We start from the raw sequence: 22,757 nt of genomic DNA on the forward strand, positions 1-22,757 counted from the left end.
AACAAATTCAAATTTACCCAAGCATGCTGAACTGACTGGGTACTGATAAGTTCAGGTTTCCAAACAAGTTTTGTTCCCAACCTTACAAAGGAGATTCAAGTTTGAAGAAACAAATTAGGTTTAACTGCAGATGGCTTAAGACTGCAACACATTGAACTAAATTGATTTTTATTTATCGCAAAGAATTGTCAAACAAAATCTGAGAGCCAGAAACTAATGAATGCAAACTGTTCAAGTCTTTGATGCTTGAGTTTTGAACGTATTTATGGCCATGTATCTGTGCAAGGTGCACAAAGAAGGGTTTGAGTTGCATTTGAGGTATTGGCACCCTCAGTCACAATGTGTCAACTTGCCAACACTATAATGACTGTGTACCCAGTTAAGTGGCAATCTGTTAGTTGACAGTGTCAAAAAACCCATTGAGGGAGGCGGGGTAAGAGCTAGCAGGATGATACTGTTATTGTACAGAAACTGCAGCTATTTTATAGACTGTCGTTGGAACATATTACTTGCAATCAACAAAAGATATACATTCACAATCATCAATCTTTTGAATATTTTCCAACAAATGTCTCATTACAAGCTTTATTCAGGGCACTTAATATCACATGTTTCTTCTTCACTGATGCCAAAATCAACGCTTCTCCACTCTGTTCCTGTTCTAAGTTTTAGAAGAATCAAATGAGCAGTGATTTGAGTTGAGCAAAGGTAATTCACTGACAGAGAGGATGGGGCAAGAGGAAGACGTAGAGGAGAAGGAGAGTGAAAGAGTAAGAGGGAGGAAGAGTGAGCGAATGCTGGAAATCATGGGCTATCTTGAAAGGTGCACCATATGTGGGCCAAGATCATCTTGTCTTAAATGTATTCTTTCCTGTGATGAAGGAATATCAATGCATAAGTTTAATCTAATGTCTAATATACATTTTTTATCATAAATTCATAGTGTAATTTAACTGTACACTATTGTTTTCCTAGGTAATAATTCCTTCATGTGAATAAGCACTCAGTGTGAACCAGTTACACGATTAGGAAGAAGAAATAATGTGTTAACTTCACTTTTATTTAAAAAATGCATTTTTAGAAATGTTTACTCTTACATCGCTTTATAGATTGTACAGTTATATCAGAATTAACTGATTTATAGTCTTATTAAAAATGTCTTGTCATATACTGTATACGCACTCTAGAAGATGACATACATTTTCTTGGCAATGAGCAAGTTGCTTATTTTTTCCCTAGTCATTTATTTCCACTCTGCACTTAGCATTTTGTTCTATTTATGCACATTTCTCTATTTAAAAAGAAAGCTGCTTGTTTTGGCTTTGACAGGCCAGCAGCAAAGGCCTGATTTCAACCGTAAAAGGAACTAAAATTGTCGACACTGTGAACAGTATAATCGACAGCTGCAACTTATTACAGGGATTGAGGGAGTGGGGTGTGGGGGGTGGTGTGTGGTGTGTGGTGTGCAGGGTTAGAGTAATTGCTTTTTGTCAGCCTGCATTATATTTATCAATGCTGGAACTACTTAATTGTGACAGAAACAATTGGGTCTGCAGAAAAACAGTGAGTATTAAAAGCTCAGAACTACTAGCCAATAAGCTGGGCAAAAGAACAGTCACAGCAATAGGGGGAAAAAAGTCCTGTGGCACCCAGTCCAACCCATGTGATCATTGTAAACTATCTGCCAAACTGCCAAATCTTTGCTCACTGGCTCAAGCTCTTTCCAAACTTTAAGAAGGGGTTATTCTCAATGTCCACTCTTCTTTCAGCTGACACACTTGAACTGGTTTATTTTAATTTGGTTGCTTATATGTTTGTAAACTGGCTATGAAACGCCAACTAAGTTCTTAAAGGACTCACATAAATAAGTAACAACAGCTCCTAACATTTGCAGCAGAGTGAAAATATAAAAGTTAACGGTATAACTGGCTCACTTAACCAACGTCCTGCCCTAGTGTATTGCTTTTATTAATTTGGATGGTTAATGTTGAATTATGAATGTTGTGTCATTTTATTGTAAGGATGTTGGAATGTAAGGGAGTGTTAGATCCCATTTGGAGCTCTGTGCCCTGTTTGGTGAACAGTACCTCAGATAGCATGGGGTTCCAGCACAGATCCTTTCAAATAATACCAGGTCATTAGAGTGTTAAAGGACCTTGATTATATAGACTAGGCTTATAGAACAATGACTGATCAAATTGAAACATTTCAATTGATTAAGATAAATTGCTTACATGGGTAGAGATAGAGGGATTGATAATTAGCCCATTCCTGAAGCGTGAACTAAGGTTGTAGAGAATTGGCAGTTGATTTTCTTTCCGCTGAAGTTCAATGAACAACTGTTCAAACACTTTGTTGCAGAATCATTTCCTATTCTCAGTGATCCTTCTACTTATTTTGTAACCAAGCATGTTGGCAAAAAGATCCATATGACTGGAAAATCAAAAACAATGAATAATTTTCTGCTGATTTGTTATAGGATCATTGCCACCATAGCCTGATTTCCCAACACCCAAACTAGTTCAGATCAAAGCGGTATCAGCTTAAAATTAAGGCTTGTTCCATCAAGGCAATATCAGGAAGCAATTCTCCATAGAGGGTTGTGAGAAGCTGGAACTCTCTTCCTCTAAAAAGATCTTGAAAAGTCCTTTAAGCTTGTTATTGATAGATTTTTTTATTAGGTAAGGGCATTGAGGGTTTTGGAACCAGGTTAGGTATGGACCTACAGTATTGAGACATTTGAAACTGCCTCTCTTGCTTTGAGGAGACCTGTAGCCAGCATTGGCATTCCTACTGCCATTTCACCCTCCCCCTGCCACGTCCAAGAATATCAGGGTTAACCCAGTGCATAGTCTTCTCCCCATTAGTAGCTCTGTTCGAACTATGTCTCGGTAGTTCTGAAGTGCCAATCTTCTGATCAAAAGCCAAATAAAACTGAGAGTGTCTCAGAATTACATGATGTTTGGGGTCATAGTATTCCTTAACTGAATCCATCAACTCTTGAAAGATTTTAGCTAGTGCCTCAGGAAAGGTAAACTCCGAATAACCTAAAACGCTGCAGATCCACAAACAGTCAGAAGGATTACTCGCTAGGATAATAAAATGTGAGGCTGGATGAACACACCAGGCCAAGCAGCATCTCAGGAGCACAAAAGCTGACGTTTCGGGCCTAGACCCTTCATCAGAGTGCTCCTGAGATGCTGCTGGGCCTGCTGTGTTCATCCAGCCTCACATTTTATTATCTTGGATTCTCCAGCATCTGCAGTTCCCATTATCTCTGATACTAGAATTACTCGCTGCTTCTCATCTGCCACATGGTCATTTGCCCAGAAAAAGTAATGCATTCTTTCCACTTACTGGGCCCAGCCTTTGATGGCAAGGTTGAATGAGTCGGGCTTCCCAAGTAAAGGCATGATGCCAGAAATGTTTACCTGAATTCAAAGATGACTGCTGCAAGCAAATTTTCTTCAGGCACCTCCTCTTTTCTCTTGTTGCTACTGAAGCCAATGTCCCATCACCAAGTTACCTTTTATTTATTTGTGCACAATATATGAGCTCTGACCAACCAGCTCAGAGCCAGTACCTCGGCTGAGGAGACATTCTGAATCTCATGTTTACATCTGTCAGCCAGGCCTCTCTGATTGGTCCAGGATAACAATCAAGGATCTCATGGTCAATGGATCCACCTGGCCCTGGTTCCAATTTCTACAGGTATGGAACAGCCATTGTGTTACTTGATGATGTATCAGACTTGAGGCACTGAAGGTCCCATGTTTAGATTTGTAATGTATGCTGCAAGGCATCAGACGATAACATTTACTTTTATGGTTCAGATTGTATAGATTCTCAGTATGTAGTAAGTGGGGTGATGTGGATAGCGGTAATGTCACGGGACTAGTAACCCAGAGTTGCAGGTTAATGCTCATGTGTTCAAATCCTACCCTGGCAGCTGGTGCAATTTAAATCTAATTGATAAAAATTTGGGATATAAAACTCATCCCAATCTTAGCAACCTGACAGCTATTATGAATTGTTGTAAAAGCCTGTCTGGATTGGTAATGTCGTTTAAGGAAGGAAATCAATCTTCCTTATTTGCTCTTGTCAGGATAATGCCCGACTCCAGATCTACTACAATGTAGTTTACTCTTAACAGACCTCTGAAATGGCCCAGCAGGCACTGAATTCATGGGCAATTAGCGTATGTCTCCTCAAAAGAGTGCAAAGACTGGAAAAACCATGGGTACCTTTCCATTTTACTGCCTGAATGTTAAAGCAGTACCTGGGCCAAACACTCAGGAAAACTAGAAACAAATATAGAAATTGCGAGGGAAGCGCACCAGGCCAGGCTGCATCTGTGGATGGAAAGCAGTATTAACACGTTGAGTCCAGTGACCCTTCTTCAGAAGGGAAAATCAGATTGCTCATTGATATAGAACTAACCCGCCTGATCCAAGCAGAATCAATCCTCTGTTTCAAAGGAGAATTAGAGACATATTTGAACAGGAATGATTTGGAATGCAATGAAGAAAAAGAAGGCAGTTGTACTAACTGGACGGATCTTTAAAAGAGCCAGAGGGAATCTACTGAGCACAAAGTCAGGAAGGTCATTCTGTTTATTATAAGGTAAGTGCCAAATGGGTTCATGTGAGGCATTGTCAGTTTTGGCCCTAGAACAGTCAAACTAAACATTAGCCAGTCGCCTAACTCAGGGAAAGAGCAGCATCCTTTCTGATTTTTCTTAATTAATAACAAGGCTTGAAGTTAAGTGAAGTGAGTGAGATTTGATTGTATTACTGTGTTCTTTCACTTGCAGCTGGTAAAATAATTTGACTTAACGATTCATATCTGTACTCATATCATATGATGCTTTTGGCCTAAAGACTGAACGATTATGTGTAAGAGATGCAATATTCAGTTCAAATGACAAGGAGATGCTATGGTTATAGACTTCTTAACATATGGCATTGCATGTTGAGATATTGGAAATGCAGTCAACTTCCTAAGCAAAGGATGAGAGGATTGTGTACAGGAGTAGGCAATGGCCTCAGTGGAATACTTAAGGAGGTCTGAAATTTTTTTAACTCAGAAATAGAAATAAATAAAATAATAGACTAATGTATTGTTAAATTATTATATTATATCATATTTTAATTATTAGCAACAGCATTTCTTTCATATTCTCAACTACATTGCTAATGCCTATCCTTGCTCACAGTGATTTTTTAAAAAAACTTTTTCATTTCCCTGAGCTGATTCCTTATGGTCAGAATGATGGAACCTTTCTGTTTTCTGTCTCCTGTGCATCTCTTGAAGCTCCCACAGAGTGAAACAATATACTTTGTCCATATGGAATTTAATATATTTGTCCTCTGATTAAGTAACATTTCATCCTTGCATGCTGGACCCTGGTATCATTCACCAGAAATTAGGCTTGTTTTTATTTTCTGTTAAAATAAATTATAAAATGCCATGTCACTTGAATTTCTCTGTTGAAAATCTCTCTCAAATTTCTTCTATTTTAAAAGTTATTTTGGGTGGTCAAGTTTTCTTCCTGTCATAAATAATATCTTTCATTAATGTATTAAATGTTGGTGACATTCTCCTTTGCAATGTGGGGTTGTGGGATTGAAGCCTGTCCTGAGCATAAATTATAATTTCAATAGAATATGGAGCACTAATGTTTGAAAATCACAACTAGCCTCAATTTATTGGATCCACCATTGACAATTGACATAATTATGGTTTTTACTCCAGCAATATTCAAGCCATGTTAATTCTGTCAGTGTCTGTGACAGGGCAAAATATGAATATTGCTAAATTTCCACTCTGCTCAGTAAGGTAGAGAGGGGAGGAGGTCAGGAGGGTAATCCCTCTGATTCCCTTAATCCAGTTGGGAAAGTGTACAGTGTCAGCTCATTACTCTGGGTTAAACCATAACCACATCTGCCCAAGTGGATGCAAAAGGTCCCGTATCACTATTTGAAGAGAAAGCAGATCTCCCTCTTGATTTCCTGGGAAATATTTATCCTTTAACCAATATCTTTAAAAAGCTCAGATTGTCTGGTCCTTATTGCATTCTTGTTTATGGCATCTCACAATCTATCATTCAAGTATCACATTAGACAATGTGTTGCATTTCTCGTTGTGTGGGTGAACTATCTTATCAGTTGGTCCAGATTGTCAGTTCTGGCTATTTTCATGAGACATTGATTTATCCTGAGATAATGGGAACTGCAGATGCTGGAGAATCCAAGACAACAAAATGTGAGGCTGGATGAACACAGCAGGCCAAGCAGCATCTCAGGAGCACAAAAGCTGACCTTTCGGGCCTAGACCCGTCATCAGAGAGCTCTGATGAAGGGTCTAGGCCCGAAACATCAGCTTTTGTGCTCCTGAGATGCTGCTTGGCCTGCTGTGTTCATCCAGCCTCACATTTTGTTGTCATTGATTTATCCTGGTTGGCCAAGTATGAGTGAGTTGGAAATACATTGACCTCACCAATGCCTTTAAGTTTCAAATGGTTCTGAAGATCTCTGGTTCACTTTTTCTTTATATTAGCAGAGATGTTTAAAATTTAATTATATTTCAAGTTTCAAGTGCACTGTTTGTGAATGAAACTTGAATTAACTTAAATTGCACATGTGCGTAGGATCGTGTAAAATAAAAGAGAACTGGCTTTTCATTATCACCCCTGCACTGTTACACCCAATGTTGCCAAATCTCTATCCTTGGCCCTCTCCTGTCCCTCATCTATATGCTTTCCATCATTCAATTACAGCCATCAGTTTCCACATACACTCTGATGACCCCCAGCACGACCTTACTAATACCTCTCTCAACTCCTCCAGTGTCATTAACTCGTCAGGTTGCATATCTGACAATCTTACTGGATGAGCAGAAAATTCCTTTAATTAAATATTAATGGTAAGGTCCCAAAGAGTGTTACTGAACAAAGAGACCTTGGCACTCAGGTTCATAGTTCTTTGAAAGTAGTCGCAAGTAGACAGAATAGTGAAGAAGACATTTGGTACGCTCGCCTTTATTGGTCAGTGCATTGAGTATAAGAGTTGGGAGGTTATGTTGTGGCTGTAAAGGATATTGGTTTGGCTACTTTTGGAATTATGCATTCAATTCTGTTCTCCCTGCTACAGGAAGCACGTTGTGAAACTTGAAAGTGTTCAGAAAAGATTTACAATGATGTTTCCAGGGTTGGAGGGTTTGAGCTATAGGGAGAGGAATAGGCTGGGGCTATTTTCCCCGAGTGTTGGAGACTGAGGGGTGGCCTTATAGAAGTTTATAAAATCATGAGGGGCGTAGGTAGGGAGAGTAGCCAATTTTCCTCAGGTTGGGGGAGTCCAAAACTAGAGGGCACAGGTTTAAGGTGGCAGGGGAAAGATTTCAAAGGGACCTAAGGGGCAACTTTTTCAGGTAGAGGACGGTGTGTGTATGGAATGAGCTGCCAGAGGAAGTGGTGGAGGCTGGTACAATAACAACATTTAAAAGGTATCTGGATGGGTATATAAATAGAAAGGGTTTAGAAGGATATGGGCCAAATTCTGGCAAATGGGACTAGGTCAGATTGGGGGTGATAATGGGAACTGCAGATGCTGGAGAATCCAAGATAATGAAATGTGAGGCTGGATGAACACAGCAGGCCCAGCAGCATCTCAGGAGCACAAAAGCTGACGTTTCGGGCCTCGGCAGCTTTTGTGTTCCTGAGATGCTGCTGGGCCTGCTGTGTTCATCTAGCCTCACATTTCATTATCTAGGTCAGATTGGGGATGTCTTGTTGGTGCAGATGAGTTGGACTGAAAGATTTGTTTCCATGCTGTACAGCTGTGAGTTTGAAATCATTGTCTTCAGTTCCCCACCGGAAAGTCTATTGCCTTGCTGCCAGCTTCAGTACTCTCATTACCGACTAGCTGAGGTTGAACCAGACTACTACTAACGTTGGTGTCATATTTGATACCAAAATGAATTTCTGACCACATGTCCACACCATTTCTAAGATCACCGACATCCTCCTCTGTAATATCGCCCTATTTTCCTTCTACATCAGCTTATCTGCTGCTGAATCCTCATCCATGCCTTTGTTATATCAGAACTTGATTATGTCAATGTACTGATAACTGGCCTTTTACGTTCTACCTTTCATAAACCTCATCATGTAAATCTTTGTTGTTTATGTCCTAATTTGCTGCAAGTTCTTTCACCCCATCACCTGTACTTACTGACCTACATTGTGTCTCAACCAAGCAACACTTTGACTTTTGACATTCTTATTTTTTGAGACCCTTGATGGCTTCACCCCTCCTTTTATCTGTCACCTGCCATTATCCTAGAACTCTAAGATATCTGTGCTCCTTAAATTCTAGTCTTTTCTGCTTCTCTGGCTTTATTCACTCCAATATTGTTGGCATTACCTTCAGGTGTCTTTGGGATTCCTTGTCTAGATTTCTTCATCCTGAAATTCTCCTTTAAATAACCTTCTTACAATCTACATCTTTGGCCAAGCTTTTAGTCATTGGCTCCAATAGCTCCTAAAGCTTTGTGTCAAGTTGTGCTTTATAATACTCCTCTAATGCACTTTGGGATGTCTCTTTATACTAAAAATGCCATTTTGATACAAATTGTTGTTGGTGGTATTGAAATTGCTCAATGACACAAGTTCCATGTTGACAGCTGTGCCTAATACATTCGGTGTTCTCAATAACTCCAGAAACTCATGATGCCTGAATAGTTTCTGGGTATAATGAGGGTCTGTTAAGGCATGATGATGAAAAACAGAATGCTATTTAATGAAAAGCAAAACATATGTGGTTTTAACAAATTCATAGTGCGGTTCATGTAGCCCAACCAGGAGATACATAAGTGATATACCATGCTCAATAGTTAATGACAGCATTGTTATAAAGTTCAGAAGACACATGGTTCTGGTTAATTCATCACATGTTGACTGGCTGGCTCAGCAATTTCGGCCAGCTGCTATATTCTGTTGAAATATGCACTCTCATACAGATTTTCTCTTGGTCAGCTGAGGTTGGGAGATGTAGCAGTTCCGCCTATTTGTTTTTTTTATCCTTGTTAGTTTTCTGGCTTGTAGGATTAATCCTGCACCAAGTTCATGTGTCTTTGTCTTTCCTCTACTCTCTTTCCGAGGTCAGTTCCATGACTGTTGACCTCTCATCTCTAGCATCATAACCCAAAGGACTCCGTGAGCTGAATTACAAAGAGGGACTTCACAAATTAGTGCTATATTTCTGAGACTTTAGGTTAGGCTTTGATTTGAAAGCAGGCTTAAAAAATAACATCGAGGAGGGGATTAGACAAGTGTTTGTAAAGGGAAACAATGACGGGGCTTTGTGGAAAGAGCAGAAAAGTGGGAATAATTAAACAATTTTTTTCAAAGAGGCACAGGCTCAATGGGGGAATGGTCCCTTTCTATGCTGCATAACTCCATGAATTTAAATATATCTTTGTTTGACATAAACCATAAACTCCTTTTCCAGTTTGTGAGTTACCTCCAGTTCTGAGTGGTGTTACCACCACTGAAATCCCCACTATCAATTCCATGGGGTTAACATTGACGATAAGCTCAACTGGACTCGTCACATCAACATAGTGGCTACAAGAGCAGGTCAGAGGTTAGGAATACTGTGGCGAGTAAGTCATCTCCTGACTCCTCAAGGCCTGTTCACCATCTACAAGGATCAAGTCAGGAGTGTGATGGAATATTCCCCATTTGTTTAGATGGGTGCAGCTCTAACAACACTCAAGAAGCTTGACACCATCCAGGACACGGCAGCTCGCTTGAGTGGCACCACTCAAGCATCTCTTCCCTCCACCGCTGATGCTCAGTAGCAGCAGTGTATACTATCTACAAGATGCACCGCAAAAATTCACGAAAGATCCAAAGATAGAACCTTCCAACTCCATGACAACTTCCATCTAGAAGAACAAGGGCAGCAGATACATGGAAACACCACCACCTGCAAGTTGCCTCCAAGCCATTCTCCATCCTGACCTAAAAATATATGCCTGCTCCTTCACCCTTGCTGTGTCCAAATACTAGAGTTTCCTCCCTACAGGCCTTATGGGTCAGCCTACAGCAGCTAGGCTGCAACAGTTCAAGAAGGCAACTCACTACCACCTTCTCAAGAGCAACCATGGCTGGACAATATAATGCAATGGATACATCTCATGAGTGAATAAAAATGACTCAGGCCACAATTTCATTGACAGAATATTGTTACTGTATGATGAGCAATGCTGTGTATTCTTAGATTGTGTTGTCTCCATCAGAGAATGTGGTCAAAATTTCAAATTCAATGCCAGACTTGAGGGAGCTTCGATTTCCTCAAAGAAAAACATTAACAAAACTATAGTGATAACTTTCGAGATAAATGTGATCATGTTCGAGAGAAACATTCCATAAAATGCTTAGCCTTGATTACAAGGTTGCAGTTTCAGCGCAATGGGAGTAAAGGCGGCAGGAATTTTGTTGAAATTTCTACCTGATTTCAGAATAAAAAACAACTGGTGTTTTTGGAGAACTTATAAGATTAGCTGAAATGAAAACAGCAAGTTTTGATTTCTGTGTCAGATTTCCAGCATCTGCATTATTTTTATTTTTACAATGGAATGAACTGTCTGGGTTTTCTGAAAATTTGTTACTTCCACCTGTTGCGTGGTAACCGTCTGATACTTCTGCATGAAGTAAGCATACTTACATTTATAGTTGCCATAAGGGAACCATAGGGCCATATAGAGAGTTGGTTACCTTAGTTGGCTGGATGGCTGGTTTGTGATGCAGAGTGATCCTAACAGTGTAGGCGCAATTCCTGTGCCAACTTAGGTTACCATGAAGGTACTCCCCTTGCCCTGAGATGTGATGACCCTCAGATTAAACCACCACTATTTGTCTCTCTCTAATAAGAGTGCAGATTGTAGCGCTATGCTCACGAGGAATTTGGCAACTTTACCTTTGCCTTCAGGGAATGTCAAAATACTGTGTCCAAATGGAATTGAAATACTGCTGGCATTCTAAGGCATCCACAAAATAATTCCATTGATCCTGTTCCAGGGACTTGGATTACATCCTTAAGATGTAAGAGCAGAAGTAAGCTATTCAGGTGATTAATGGTCTGCCCTATTAGTCAATCAGTTCATGGCTAATGTAAAAACCATCTGATCCACTTCCTTGTCTTATCCCCATAACTCTTGATTCCCTTATGATTAAAAATCTTGCATCTCGGCTTTGAATATATTTAATGACCAAGCATCAACAGCCCTCTGTGGCAAAGAATTTGTCAGATTCTCTACCCTGTGAGACAAGAAATTTCTCCTCATCTTTGTCTTAGTTGTGCAATCTCATATTTTGAGATGATGCCCTCTGGTTCTAGATGCTCCCACAGCGGGTAAACAACTTTTCCACATCTACCCTGTCAAGTGGTCTACGAATTTAGTATGTATCAACAAAGTCACCTCATATTTCTCAATAATTCAATGAATCACAGACTCAAACTACTCAACCTCTCCTCATGAGACGGCCCCAGCTCATCCCCTCCACCCACTGCATCCCAAAACCAGCCCAGCTTGTCCCCGCCTCCCTAACCTGTTCTTCCTCTCACCCATCCCTTCCTCCCACCTCAGGTCGCACCTCAATTTCCCACCTACTAACCTCATCCCGCCTCGTTGACCTGTCTGTCCTCCCCGGACTGACCTATCCCCTCCCTAACTCCCCACCTATACTCTCCTCTCCACCTATCTTCTCCTCTATCCATCTTCAGTCCATCTCCCCCTCTCTCCCTATTTATTTCATAACCCTCTCCCCATCCCCCTCTCTGATGAAGGGTTCTAGGCCTGAAACGTCAGCGTTTGTGCTCCTGAGATGCTGCTTGGCCTGCTGTGTTCATCCAGCTCCACACTTTGTTATCTTGGATTCTCCAGCATTTGCAGTTCCCATTTTCTCTGATCACAAGTTTAACCTCATGTGACGGTATCTCCACACCTGGTATCAGCCAAGTGGTAGAATTTCTGAAGAAGGATCCCGACATGAAACGTCAGCATTCCTGCTCCTCTGATGCTGCCTGGTCAGGCGAGTAAACCCTCTTTGGATTGCCTCCAATGCCAGGAAGGCAGTGTTTCTATCACCTTTAGTTCATGGATGCAATTTGAAAGATTTGACGTTGTTGGCTTTTACTTTGACTATAATGTTTATCTAATGGGCCATTCAGAATTGGTTGTTTCGAGATGACGTTCACAGCTTCTGATTGGTAATTATCAGCTGGTCTTCTCACCGTTAGGGTTTGTACACTTCCTCAATTAACTTGTTTAAAATAAACAACAACTAATGAACAAACTTTGCTGAAAAATGCGTGAGAGGAAAGAAGTATTACCCTGTAGAGAATGCACATGGCAAACAGGGCTTGTAATTTATTTAAACCAAATAGATAAAAATATTACATACATGTGTCTAACAGCCTCATACCATAGTTTCTTAAAAAACTGGTGTCTTTTTCAGAAACTAAACACATTTTTAAAAAATGTATTCATGGCATGTGAGTACTGCTTACTGAGCCAGCTTCCATTGCCCATGTCTAGTTGCTCTTGAGAAAGTAGTGATGAGCTGCCTTCTTGAACTGCTGCAGTCCATGTACCGTAGGTAGACCCACATGCTGTTGAAGAGGGAGTTTGAGCATTTTGACCCAGCAACAATGAAGGAATGGTAATTTATTTCCAAGTCAGGAGGGGAACTTGCAGGTGATGGTGTTCCCCTGTACCTCCTGCCAATGTCCCTCGAGATGGAAGTAGTCATAGGTTTAGAAGACGCTGTTTAAGGAGTCTTGGTGAAGCTCTGCAGTGCATCTTACAAATGATATACGCTGCTGCTCCTGAGTTTGGTGACGGAGAGACTTTTGTGAGTCAGGAAGTGAGTTACTTACTGCAGAAGTGAGTTACTTACTACTGCTAGACTCTGCCCTAGTTCTGTAGCCACTGTATTTATGTGGCAAATCCAGTTCAGTTTTTGGTCAATGGTAACCCTCAGAGGTTAATAATGTGGGTTTGCCATTGAATGTCAGAGGATGATGGTTTAATTCTCTCTTGTTGGAGATTGTCATTGCCTGAAATTTGTGTGGCATGAATATTTCCAGCCACTTTACAGCCCAGGCCTGGATACTAACCAAGCCCAGCTTCATTTGGACATGAACTACTTTAGAATATGAGCAATCAGAAATGGTGCTGAGCATCGTGCAATATTCAGCTGATATCTCTACTTGTGACCATAAAGTGGAGGGAAAGTCAATCATAAAGCAACTGAAGATGTTTGGGACCAGAATACCACCCTGAGGAACTCCAATACAGCTATCCTGGAGCTGAGGTGACTGACCTCCAACAACCACAACCACCTTCCCCTGTGCCATGTATGACACCAATCAGGGGAAAACTTACCTGTTTATTCCCATTGACCCCAGTTTTGGCAAAGATCCTTGATGCCATTCTTGATCAAATATGACCTCAATGTCACTCTCACCTCATCTCTTGAATTCAGCTCTTCTGTCCATATTTCAACCAAGGCTGTAATGTGGTCAGGAGCTGAACCGCCCTGGCGGAACCCAAACTGCGTGTCACTGAGCAGATTATTGCACAGTAGGCACTGCTTGATAGAATTATTGATATCTCCTTCCATCACTTTGCTGATGATTGAGAGTAGACCGATGATGTGATAATTGGCAGGGTTGGATTTGTCCTTTTTTGGTGTACAGGTCATAATTGAACAATTTTCCACATTGTTGGGTAGATGCCGGTGTTGTAACTGCACTGGAATAGCTTGGTTAGGGGAGCGGCAAGATCTAGAGTACAAGTCTTCAGTATTGTTTTCAGAGTGTTGTCAGGGCCAGTATCCTTTGCAGTATCCAGTGCCTCCAGCCTGTTCTTGATGTCACATAGAGTGAATCAAAATGGCTGAAGACTGAGGATCTCTGGAGGAGGCCAAGATGGATCATCCACTCAACACCTCTTTCTGAAGATTGTTGCTGTGCTTGGCTCTTCTATCATTGAGGGCAGTGGTATTTGTAGAGCCTTGTCCTCCAGTGAGTTGTTTTGTTGTCCACCACTGGATCTAAGAGGATTGCAGAGCTTAGATCTGATTCATTGGTTGTGGGATCGCTTTGTTTTGTCTAACACTTACTTTTGGGAAGGAAACAGTCCTATTTGCTAGCTTCACCACTTTGAACCACTTATGGTATGCCTGGTGCAACTTCTGGCATGCCATCCTGTACTCTTCATTGACCCATGATGATCCCCTGACTTGATGGTAATGGTTGTGTGAGTGATATGCCAGGCCATAAGGTTGCAGATTGAGCTGGAGAGCAATCTTGCAGCTGTTGATGGCCCAAAGCACCCCATGGATGCCCAGTTTTTATGTTGCAACATTTGTTTGAAGCCTATGCGATTAGATGGTGATAGTGCCATACAACAGGGTAAGGAATTCTCATGTGAAGATTAGACCTTGTCTCCACAAGGAGCCTTGTTGAGGAGTTCCAGCTGTATGCCACTTGTTGTCAACTCTGCTGGGCCTGTGCTGCTGGAGGGACATATCTACTGATGGTGACGGTGGTGTCTGGGAACATAAGTGTGTCTCTGAAATCATATTTTATGTCAGGCAGCTCTCTGAATTTTGGTACTTGCCCCCAGACATTTGTAAGCAGGACATTGCAAGGTCATCAGGACTGTCTTTGACAGATTGATTCCAGGTACTCCGTCAATTTGAATTTTTGTTTCCTTTCTAGTGTGTGGTACAACCGAGTGGCTTCCTTGACCATTTCGGAGTGCAGTTAAGAGTCACCACATGTCAGCCAGACCAGGTAAGGATAGCTATTTCCTTCCATAAAGGACATTAGTGAACCAACAATTGGCAATTATTTCATGGTCATCATTAGAATCTCAATTCCAGATTGTTTTTTATCTCAAACTAATATTCCACTATCTACTGTGGTGAGATTTGAACTGGGTCCACACAACATTACTTGGGTGTCTGGATTAATATTCCAGCAATAATACCATTGGTTAGTCAAGTCACCAGTCACAACCCTGACCCCAAGAATAGCAGAGGATCGCTTTGATCCATCAGCTTCTGGCTTCTGGTCCCAGCATGCTCCAATTGCACCAATTTGTTCCTTCCATTTTTCGATGTAACTTTCTAAAGATTTTGTTTTCCTTCCATTTGTTGTAATGTATTATGAAGTCAATGTGAGCATGGTAATTCAGAGGAATCTGAACCTAGTCTGCGAACATTTGTTCATATTTATATTTCAACTTTTAATATTTTTTAAAGGATTCATCACATTTACATTGTGTTCTCAGCTAGCCAGCAGGATGAAACAAGTTTTATTTACAACATTACTGAGGTCCGTTCTTAATGCAACTCTATCATCAGTGGCAGGAGTGGACTTTGTGTGTGGGATAGAGTCTTTTGCCAATTTTTTTCATCTTCTGGAGACAAAGTATCCTTTGCACTCCGATGCTTAATCAAGAGCTTCAGCCAAATATCTTTGAAACTTGTCTGTAGGAGTTATCCAAATCTAAATGCTACCCAAAACCAGGATTCAAACAACGGAGCAATAGATTTCAATTTAAAGTATTTAAATTTGCTTCCTAGATTCAGCGAACTTTCAGAGTCATGACAATAATATGAATAGCATTGACATGGAAATATGTCGACTCAAAAGCAGTGTAATGTCTATCTTGTGAAAATTTGAATGCAGCAGCGAAATTGCAAGATTGAATGAATGTGGAATGAACTAATCGTGAAGTAACTTGAGAATTATAATCTCCAGAGTTGTATTCTGAAAATTTGACTTTTGTCATTTGATAGAATTATTTCCATTCTTTTAATGTGATGTGGATCCTTCCATAAAGAAAGAACCACTCAATTTGTTTCATAATTTTGCTTTTACAATATAAATCAATTTCGTTAGCTTTTTCATGGCTGGTGATTGCCATAGAATTTTAGAATAATTTTTTTTGTATCTTACTTTTTTTGTAGGATGTAGATATTACTGGCAAGGCCGGCATTTGCTCCTGATCGACTCTTAAATGCCCTCTGAAGTTAGCAATCACAGTACTGGAGTCACATGTGCAGCACAAAACATGGACAGTAGATTCACTTCGCTAAAGGAGATTAGTGACCAAGATGGGCTTCTGTGATTACTTTTCATACTCCAGATTTATGAATTCATTTTAAATTCCACAAGCTACTGTGGTTGGATTTGAACCCATGTTTGCAGCACATTATCCCGAGGTTCTGGATTATTTGTCGTGTAATTTTGCCATCATCCCCACAATAAAGAATATGATTAATTCAAAATAAACTGCTTTGCCATTTTGATGAATTTCAACATTTTTAATTTTCAGTGATCAACATCACTTCTAAATGTTTAAAAAATACAAGCAATGGGTAATTTACAACTTATTAAATGCATGTTTTTTTTAAACAAGCACACACTTGAAACTGATGCCATCTGCTGTTCAAACTCAGAATTATTTTGGCCCTTCAGCAAGTTGGACTGCTTTGTTAGAAATTTCACAAGATTGGCATTATATTATTTTTTAGTTAATGTATTTCCAGCTAATTATCATTCGTATTATTGTTGTGCTGTCTACGATGTTGGTTGTGAAGCAGTGAGGTGACATATGTCATCTTTGAATGGGAATTGTGGTGATTTGGAACAAGGGCAGCCAGGTGGACCTCATAGAATGAGTTCCCTGATTGGGCTATTAACCTGGCCCAATCAAGGAGTCCTGGTTGACAGATACAAACAGGAGCACTCGGGATTCTGCTCAGTTCAGGAGCCAGCTCTGAGCTAGCTAGATTAGTGTCTTGTACTTTGCACGTACAAATAAAAAGCTACCTCAGTGACAGCATCCCCACTTCTGTGGAGTTGTTGTCACTTGGGCCCTGCCTTGCTGCTGCCCTGGGTCCTTGAGTTAAAAAGCAGACAAACAAAAAAAAATTACAGTGTCAGTGGTTCCGTTCACTCTAGGAGTCAGCTCTGAGCTAGCTGGGTCAGTGTCATGTACTAGGCACCTGTAAATAAAGGGTGACTTAGTGATGGAATGTGTACTTCAGGGATGAGTAAAATTAGACAAATATCCATAAATGTAAGGGTGGGGATTAATTTCAACTTCAAGAGATCGTGCAAAATGAATGATATTAATTTGAACATTTATTACACATCTCTGCACATATTTACCTCTATCTCTCCCTGTATTCTCCTGTTACATCTCTACTCTAAACTTACTGCCAAGTCTTAGGGATAGCCCTCTTGACTTGGAGCCCAATGTTTCCTACTTTCTATGTTAAATACTTTAATGTAAGTTAGCGAAAGTGCAAGGTTAAATCTTATAGAGCTTCCTGAAGAAATGATGGAATGCAACCTTCTAAATAAAAATGGATCACATGTATATTTGCTGAAACTCCACAATCTTATTTTGCAAATGAAGCACTTTTCAAGTCATACAGGAACGTGCCTGATTTCAGCACTGTAAAATAAGTTCCCTGATCTTCCTGCAAGTCAATCTCATGTGGTAATAAAAACTTAACATGTACACTTTAGGACAGCAAAATAGCAGGTGCTAATGTATCAGCTTTAGTTGCTGTAATAATAACAATTTCCTGAAATAAAAATACTCCCTGTGCATACAAACTGTCTCTGAGAAACCAGATACTAAACTGGAAAACAAGCGGAGGCCTGGGGACCACTTTGCAGAACACCTATGCTCGGTTCGCAATAAACAATTGCATCTCCCAGTCGTGAACCATTTCAACTTCCCCTCCCATTCCTCTGATTACATGTCCATCTTGGGCCTCCTGCAGTGCCACAACGATGCCATCCGAAGGTTGCAGGAACAACAACTCATATTCCGCTTGGGAACCCTGCAGCCCAATGGTTTCAATGTGGCTTTCACAAGCTTCAAAATCTCCCTTCCTCCCACCGTATCCCCAATCCAGCCCAGCTCATCCCCGCCTCCCTAACTTGTTCTTCCTCTCACCTATCCCTTCCTCCCACCTCAAGCTGTACCCCCATTTCCTACCTGCCAACCTCATCCTGTCCCCTTGACCTGTCCATTCTCCCTGGACTGACCTATCTACTCCCTACCTCCCTACTTACACTCATCTTTACTGGCTCCATCCCCGCCCTTTTACTTATCTGTCTCCTCTCCACCTATCTTCTCCTCTATCCATCTTCGATCCTCCTCTCTCCCTATTTATTTCAGAAGCCTCTTCCCCTCCCCCATTTCTGAAGAAGCGTCTAGGCCCAAAACCTCAGCTTTCCTGCTCCTCTGGTGCTGCTTGGCCTGCTGTGTTCATCCAGCTCCACACCATGTTATCTCATTTTACAGTACGTTGAATGTAGAGCCATCTGGTGCCAAAAGAAAGAAGTGAAGGCGATTGAGAATTTGTTTTGGTAGAAAATCAGGCTAATTCCTATTACTGTAGTCCTTGTATCAGAACTGCTTCTTTTTTTCTGTGGATTGAGGAATTCAGGTATCTGGCACATGCAAAAGTCTTATCATTTGTTATAGCAATAGAATTCCTGGGCCCCAACCATTTGTGATTGGGGTTGATAGCTGCTACAATCCTATGTTCTGTGGTAGTAGGGGGTTTTGGGGCAGCTTGACATGAAGGATGAACCATGTGATTAAGTCTCAACAGAACAGACACTTATTTTAGTTAACACAGTGCAGTCTGCTACATCCCATAGGCATTTTAACTACTACTAACAAGAGTTAGTAAGGCGCCTGGGGCTCAGTGGGAAGATTGGACCAGACAACAATTGCTGTCAACCTGAGCTGCCCAAAACTCCATCATCAAGTGTTATATGTCAGTGTAGGTAGAGCTTGACTCAGCTCGGATTAACTTTGCCATGTCCAATACGACAATATTTAATAGCTTCCAACAAAGAAGAAAGACCTAGAAGTCTAAAGCAGAAGCAAAATATTGTAAATGGTGCAGGTCTGAAAAAAGTAGTTAAGTGCAGGAGGAACTCAGCAGGCCTGACAATATCTGGGGAGACAGAGACAGTTAATGTTTTGAGCCCATTATAACTTCCTAGTCGGATTGGACTCAAAATGTTGGCCAAGATTTATGCTCCATGGATAAAGTATGGGGTCAGGTTCATCAGGGATGACGGACACCCCACTTACCCCAATGGAGAAAGCTGCATCAAAGTCCAATCAGCTACTTAAGAGCTGAGCGGTGAGCTTCTCAAATCATTAGCCTTGATTCTGAGGGGAGGTAATGGCCTCGTGGTAATATCACTGGATTGTTAATCCAGACCCAGATAACATTCTGGGACCCAGGTTTGAATCCTGCCACGGCATCTGTGAAGGAAAAAACAGAGTTAACATTTTGGGTCCAGTGACTCTCAGAACTTTTTACATATTGCCAACAGAAAGCAAGTTAAAATCCAGTCTGGTCAATTAACACCTTCTGAAAAGGGTGCTTTCCAGTCAATGGCATTGCTAGATAGAGCACCATAAGAAGTCGCAAATTCCCACCTGTTGAATGGAATTACATACTTGTAGCAGAATCTGTACATTTAGATATTTCAAGCTTTGTTGTGTTGATAGGTTGTTTTCAGTGAAGATTCAGCTTGCCTATTGACATTATTTTCTGTCAGGCTACTTCAGAATGTAGCACCCAAATGTAAACCAAAGGGAGTTCAGAAGAAAAGTCACATTGGAAGCAAAACATTTAACTTTGTCTCTCTCCTTGCAGATGTTGCCAGACTTGCTGAGTTTCTCCAGCACTTGCTGTTTTTATTTCAGATTTCCAGCATGTGCAATATTTAATTTGTACTTATGTAAATCAAAGAGAACTAGTACCGGTACACAAACTGTGCAAATTCCTAGCATTAAGAGGCGAAGGTAGCATATGATTTAGAATCTTAAATGACTTTCTTTTGATCACCTACTTAATTGAAAACAAAGGACAACTCACACCAGTTTTGGAAACCACAGTGTGACTATTTTGCATGCACAGATGGATAATGTTGATCATTTTAGCGGCTGTATTTAGTTATACATGGGATTGGGAAATTAAGCAACTAACAAGAGGAGAAGGCTGCATAAGCGTACGCATTCCCAATGATAGCAAAAGATCATACTGAAAATGTTCATTGATAACAAGAACTACAGAAGCAGGAGTCAGAGACAACACAGTATGGAGCTGGAGGAACACAGCAGGCCAAGCAGCATCAGAGGAGCAGGAAAATTGACGCTTTGGGTCAGGACCCTTCTTCAGAATCTTGTTCCTGCTGTGTTCCTCCAGCTCCATACTGAAGTGTCTGTAACCATCTTCACCTCAGAGGTACCAGGTGGATGATCTATCCTGGAATCCTTTGGAAGTCCTAAGCATCACAGGTGTCAGTCTTCAGCCGGTACAACTCACACCATGTGATATCAGGAAGCTGCCTAGTGCACTTGGTAAGCAAAGGTTACGGGGCCCTGACAACATCCTGTTTGAAGTGCAAAGTTGTAGTATTTCAAAATTGGCAGAATCTAAGGTGTTCCGATATTGTATAACACCGAGCTGCATGACAACATGGAAAACTGCTCACACACATCTTGCCAAGTGAAAGCAAGTTAAAATCCAATCTGGTCAGTTAACATCTCATTGACCTACTGTCAATCATCAGCAAACATGGATGAAAGAGCTGAATTACAAAGATAAGGTGAGAGTGATGGCCTTGATACTAAGGCAGTATTTGTATATATGGGGCATCAAGAAACCCTTGTAAAACCTGGAGAAGCTCTCCACTGCCTGGAGTCATAACTGGAGCAAGACAATTGTTTTCATTGGAAACCAATAATTTTGCTCCACATATACAAGGTCAAGTTTGATATTCTTACTACTAGAAATAGTCCTGCAAAAACATGAGTTGCTTTTAACACTGTAAAATAATGCAAGTGTTTTATACATTCTTGATCAGAAAAAATGCATGACAGGAAAAGGAGAAACGTATTTGAAAGGGTGACTAAAAGTAGATTAAAGATACAAGTTTTAACGAAGGTTTTGGGCAGGAAATTCAAATTGAGGCCATGGCAGCTCATGGCCTAGTGGAGCAAACAGAAGGGTAAATACCTAACAGGTCAGTTAGCAGCATTTAAGTTACGATGAAAAATTTAACCTTGAAATATTGTGAAATTGGGCAGTGATGTTTGCCAAACATAACAGTGAGATGAATTCACGAGAATTCATGAAGTAGGATTGGATATAGGCTCAAAATTTTGATAAGCTGAAATTTACAGATGATCAAGAAAATTATATCAGTCAGAGAGCATTGGAATACACTAGCCTGGAGAAAACATCTCTGTGGATGAATAACAGTAGCCGTAGATGGGTGGTCATGTGCAACATAATGGAAATAGTAGGTAACTTCTGTGATGGAGGATGTACAGGTTGGATGCTAAGCTTTGGGACAGGTTGCAAACAGTCTTGCGTATCCTGAGATAATGACTTGGGTAAACGATGGAATCCACGGCAAACATCTATAATTTGCAAGTGTGACAAAGATATTAACTTCAATAAAAACTAAATATTTCCCCCTCTCTGCATCTTGGTTATTACAAAGCTTGACTGCCTAAGAACACAATTGTAGCATGCATGAAAATTAAGAGTTCTTACCACACATCTATACGTATTTAACTATCTATAGACTTTAGTGACAAAATGAAACACTAGGTTTAATCATGACACATTTATAACAACAATTTTCAGACAGGAGATCATCAATTGTGTAATTAGTGCATTTACCAAGATATAAAAAAAATGCAGCTCCTAAATAATTAGTTCCATGAAGTTTCAGATGATTAGAAATTGACTAATTACAACAGACTCAGCTCTAATATGTTCTATTGAAAATAAAACATTCAAGATCAACACGAAGAACTTTGTGAAAGCAAATGCCAGGTCATCTGAGTGCTCTAAAAGAGGGAACATAATGATATTGAGGAAGAGAGCAAATGGACATGCAATATGATAGGAACTGAAGAATTGTAATATTACAGTTTGGAGTCAATAGCAATTTTGTGTAATGGTAACAATCTCAATTCAAAACTCAAGGCTTTTGAAGATGCAGTCAAAATTCTCATAATCCATCTGGCGTATCAGAAATTAGAAGCGCTGGTATTTTTTATATGCCATTTACACTGTCCAAAGGTACAAGTTGGAAGACACATATGATTTGTGTATATTTCTGAATGATCGTTGGCTCTGACAAAACTAAGGACAGGACAGTTGTGGCAGTCATATGTCATTTGGTTTGACACGTTCCAAAATTCCAGGCAATTTTCAAATGGGAGATTAAAGGTTTTAGGTATCTTGCAATCAACAATGCAAAATAGAGTCAAGTTCTAATGTATAGGCTAATTGTGTTTATGTGTCGTCATTGTTTGAGTGAAATGTATCTCACAACATCCAATATCTGAAGTTGAGAAAATGAAGGGAATCAATATGTTTCTTCACAGGAAATGTGACCTGTATTGCATGTTCAAACATTGAAACAAGAATAGTTCCAACAGAAAATTTAGGGTAAAATTTATTCAGAATGTTTATAGCTTGCTGATACTTTAAATTGTTGTGATGCAGTATACATCTGCTTAATGGATGAGCAAGATAGGTTACAGGAAGGAGATAGGAATTGAAGGATATGCTGATAAAAATCAGATAATTTAAAAAAGGGAATAAGTTC

At 40.3% G+C, this 22,757-nt stretch overlaps 1 long non-coding RNA gene across 1 annotated transcript in view; it reads left to right on the forward strand.

Annotated features, from left to right (window-relative positions):
• The window catches only part of LOC125463482 (uncharacterized), a 28,687-nt gene extending 12,353 nt beyond the window's left edge, over nt 1-16,334 (forward strand). Inside the window, exons 2-3 of the long non-coding RNA XR_007249835.2 lie at nt 14,793-14,867; nt 16,049-16,334. This is a non-coding gene — a long non-coding RNA (uncharacterized LOC125463482). The remainder of the gene's footprint in view (nt 1-14,792; nt 14,868-16,048) is intronic.
• The last annotated feature ends 6,423 nt before the right edge of the window (nt 16,335-22,757 follow it).

The sequence above is a fragment of the Stegostoma tigrinum genome, chromosome 22, assembly GCF_030684315.1.
Source record: "Stegostoma tigrinum isolate sSteTig4 chromosome 22, sSteTig4.hap1, whole genome shotgun sequence".
Lineage (NCBI taxonomy): Eukaryota > Metazoa > Chordata > Chondrichthyes > Orectolobiformes > Stegostomatidae > Stegostoma > Stegostoma tigrinum.